This window comes from Palaemon carinicauda, chromosome 8 (assembly GCF_036898095.1).
Source record: "Palaemon carinicauda isolate YSFRI2023 chromosome 8, ASM3689809v2, whole genome shotgun sequence".
Lineage (NCBI taxonomy): Eukaryota > Metazoa > Arthropoda > Malacostraca > Decapoda > Palaemonidae > Palaemon > Palaemon carinicauda.
In genome coordinates, this window is record NC_090732.1 from 72840157 (window position 1) to 72845156 (window position 5000).

A 5000-nucleotide genomic window follows, 5' to 3' on the forward strand; every position below is an offset into this window, starting at 1 on the left:
TAGATTATTTATTACACAATCATAATGATATTGATAATTCTCTAAACTGTGTATAGTGAAAAGTTTATGGTACAAAATTTTCTTAAAAATTATATAAATATAATAGTTCATTAAACAGTTTTTAGTGAAAAGTTTAATATACAAAGATATAATAGAATGTATCCAGTTACACCTCTGGGGCCTTGTTATCCCAAGCGTACTTCGTGGAGGATAGCAATCTTCAAATTTAGACCTTTTCCTGCTATTTGCTTTCTTCATGGTAATGCAGATATCACTTTCTTCCCCCTTATTCTTGTCCCCATTTTGACCTGAACTCGACTAGGCCATAGGGTTTCCTTGCCGTCAACCTCTGCATGAACTATGTTGGACAGGTCATTTTGCTTTAGGCCGAATGTCCTCTTGTGACTAAATATATAAATACATTATATAATATGTATCAACTGCAGGTTCTTCGCTTTACTGAAGCAGAGAGAGAGAGAGAGAGAGAGAGAGAGAGAGAGAGAGAGAGAGAGAGAGAGAGAGAGAGAGAGAGAATATATATATTTTCCTTCTACAGATCTAAAGAAATGCCACCTATATACTAGATAGCCTCTTTTGAAATTAAAGCCATAAAATTTCAGCGAACGTAGAATTATTTGCATTTGAACGAGGTGCGTCACTGGCTTTAAGCTTATGAGACTACTTTTTAAATGCCTGGATGATATTATTATTATTATTATTATTATTATTATTATTATTATTATTATTATTATTATTATTATTATTATTACCTTCACCAACGAAATTTGAAGGAGGTTATGTTATCGCCCATACTGGTCCATTTGTGAACAACTTCCTGGCAATAATCTTACTAATAGAGTAATGAAATTTTCAGGGATTAATTGTTATGTTAGGAAGTATAAGTAATTCAATATTGAAAGTCCTGGGTCATAGGTCAAGATCAAGCAAATTGTCGACCGAAAAATACGTCTACGGTCTAAATTTATTCTAGTAAAGGCAACAGGTTTCAAGAAATAAGCTGCTATGGCGAAGGTCTGCACCTTCCCGGAGAGAGAGAGAGAGAGAGAGAGAGAGAGAGAGAGAGAGAGAGAGAGAGAGAGAGAGAGAGAGAGAGAGAGAGAGAAAGAGGGGGGCAATTAATATTTTCCTAAGTGAAGTTTAAACTAAACCTTACTTCTTACTTAACAATTCGATAACTATACTTAATGAAGAAGGGGGCAATTAATATTTTCATAAGTGAAGTTTAAACTAAACCTTACTTCTTACTTAACAATTCGATAACTATACTTAATTAGTTCTCTCTCTCTCTCTCTCTCTCTCTCTCTCTCTCTCCTCTCTCTCTCTCTCCCCCCGTATGGTCTAGTGGCTTAATTGGTTCTCGAGATCTCGTTCTCATTAAGACCCGTGTTAAGAAATACTTTTCATTCCGGTCGACTCTCTGCCTAGGGAGACTGCTAGGCATCATCATACCATTACAGTCTGACTATACAGAGGATAGATGACTTGGCCCTCTATTCACAGCAGAAAGTGGGCTGAAGTTAAATGAAATAGGCGTTTGCCTTTTCAGTTTATATCTCTTTACATCTAGATTAATTTTGCTCTCGTACCAGAAAGTTTTGCTGAGGATCAAATAAAAAAGTTTTATCATTTGGAAAAAGTTTGGTTTATTACGATTTTCATATTTTCCTAGTATCACTGTCAGTAGTTAGAGAAATAATACTTATGCATGGACGTTACGTTCGTATATGTCAGTGAACGATACATACAGACAGAAAATCATACGGAATATTTATGTTTGACTTTGTTAAATAAATCATTCAATTAACGCCAGATTTAAAATTCCAGAAAGCATATATCTTTTGAAGACTAAAATGGATATGTAGCAGATATTCTGTTTGTGCACGTGTTCTCATCTTCGCATTCACTGATGAAGTCAACAATGATTTCAAATCATCACTCGTTAATGTCATATCATACTTCACTAAACCTATAAAAAATCTAGATAATATATAATTTTACTTCAAGTATTGTAAACCTGATACTAAATATGTCAATGTCTGTAGTAAAAATACGCAAATGAAAATTGAGGAAAAAGTATATCGACAAAAAACGAGGAATTGAAGGAAACTCATCTTTTTTTAATAGAAATCAAATATTAGGATGACAAAGATTAAGGAGAAAAACATTTAAAGAGCTGAAACAAAAAGGGTAACGAACGGATGTTGAAAAAGTCTGAGCCGTTTTGACGTGATCCAATGACTTAAATAGGTCCACCGCCTTTAAGCACAAAACCTAAAAATAGATTTAAGGGGTAACCCAATTCCGCTGCCTTACTTGAATATCAGTAATATCTTAATGGAAATAACTCGGGCTGGATAAGATACAGATGTCACCGAAATATGTGGGACTCAATGAAATACTCTGTGAAACACATCAGTAATAACATAATGTAAATGCCTTGATAGAAATACCTTTGGAAGCCAGAGATATCTAAGGATCATATGACATTTTAAATTATAAGAGAGGAGACAAAGGAACTGGACATCCATAGGTGCTGATGATGCAGTCTGATATTACATGGATAAAGGATAGTGAGACTCCATATGTATTTGATTTTAGAAGAATAAAAGGGTAATAAATGTTTATCTCTTTCCTGTTTATCACCCCTTCCCACCACCATCATGTCCCCGTGTCAGTCTCTCTGATAACAGAAAAAAAAGCCATAATTCTATACGCGTATCTCGTATAAAGAGCGTATTTGCAGAATAATTCATAGTAAACAAATTCATTAGGGTTGCGCGTCTTTCCTTTACTTGTAACCTATTTCCATCAAATAATCTCTATTCACGACTACTCACCGTTTATGTAAATTGTAGACAAGCCTGGGTTATAACTCTTTTTATGATGTATAAGACGTATAATAGTGTTTCAAGGTAGTTGGAAGTTTTAATACGTGATATTTATATTGTTCATAAGAAGGGCAATCTCAGGTCATATAGATTAATGTCGTTATCAAAAAATAGATTGAGCCACACTTATGGAAAACTCGTAATTTTAATCATAAATTCCCCATCAAAATAAAGAGTTTTCAGAAGCATTTCAGTAAAATACACACGAACGTAATTTTACCTTACTTTGTTATTATCTTCTCAGATTAGTGACCGTAATATCACTCCTTTACGTCAATATAACTGTTCTCAAAACGGTAAATGCCTGGCAACATTTGTTCCAGGATTTTTACCGTTTTTTTACGGCAAATTTTTAACTATGTACTCCAAAGGTTCTTAGAAGTAACCCTTTGCTAGTTTTGAAAGAGCATTTATGAGTATCAAGTCAGTGATATAAAGAAATCAAAATATAAACTCAATTTTTCAGTGGTTATTTAGTCTACAATCTTAGAGGAGAAATTTAGCTCAACAAAAGGTAAGTCAGCAACGAAGCAAGAAATTCAATGAAGTATGAAACAGATAAAAGGGGAAACTAGAGGGGCACTTGGTAGAGTGCAGACCTCCATCGCAGCAGCTTTTATCTCGACCTTTTGCTTGCCCTTGACCTTGAAATTTATCAATTGGTGTGGATTTTCATACAATAGGTATGATCCAGGTTTAAAGTCTCTGTGACTGGGATGTTCAAACTTATGGCTTATTACGTGATATGGATGTTTTTCTCGTCCCTGACCTTGACCTTTGACCTTTCCTCAATCTAATAATTTCCAGCTCCATATATACTAGTTTAAAATCCCTGCAAGTTTCATTACTTTACGATATAAATTGTGGCTGTATGATTGATGATTAAAATAAGGTCTTTTGCTTGACCTTGGACTCGACCTTGACCTTCGACCTTAACATGAAGCCAATGGCATGGATTTTCATATCGTTACATATGAACCAAGTTTGAAGTCTCTGTGATAACAATGTCCAAACTTACGGCTCATTACTTGAATTGGACATTTTGCTTCACCGTGACCTTGACCTTTGACCTTGACCTTAAAAAATATGATAATTTTTAGATTTTACTTGACAATGATACCTAAAAGTTTCATTACTCTACCAATGAAATTGTGGCGTGGAAGGTGTTCACAAACAAACACACACACAAACAAACACATAAACACACAACAGAGGGTAAAACATAACCTCCTTCTAACATCGTTGACAGAGGTAAAAAGCTAAGCTGGTTAATTTGTATGATTTAAGGCTTAGAATTGTGATCTCCAAAAATTGGATATTAGTTAAAAACTCATCAAAAATATTAGGGGGAAACATCCAAGCCAGAATGACAGAAGTGTGAAAGTGCTACACCCGTGGAAGTCTTTCCGTTCGACATCAGGATTTTCTTCAGGCGCTTTATTAGCTGCTGACCTCTAGTTTCATTCCCTATGGAATATGAACACATGAATATTGCTGATAATTCGATATTTATTTATTGACTACTTATTTCACTCGGTTGTTTATCATTATTTTCTTTAATTTCTATAATGTCTCTGTAATAAATTAATTCTTACTCTTAATTTTTTTTTTTTTTTTTTTTTTTTTTTTTTTTTTTTTTTAATGTTTCCCCTACTGTAACCAAATGGCGTGTAATCTTTAAGGTTTCTAACTGAGGCAACGGCCTGTTACTCTATGTTAGTAATGATGATGATGATAGTAAGATAATGATCATCCTTATAATTCTTATTAACAAAATTAAGATACGAATTCGAATGTGAAGGTTTATTATCTAAGGTCATTCCATTAGTAGCCAAAATTAAACTTAGAAGGGAATAAATTTGAATAATGGTAGTTACGAAATGTTTTAAAATTAATAAAGGATGCTTTAGTGACGGATATTTGTGATATGAATTTCATAACTGCAATGAACTTTTAAAAACAGGATTTTCAACAAATAATTTTAATTTTAATGACTCAAACTTCGATGGGGAAATGGGTTATAGTTACATTTCCCAATGACAGATAAATATAACCAAACATTCACATAAATACTTGTACAAACAGACACAA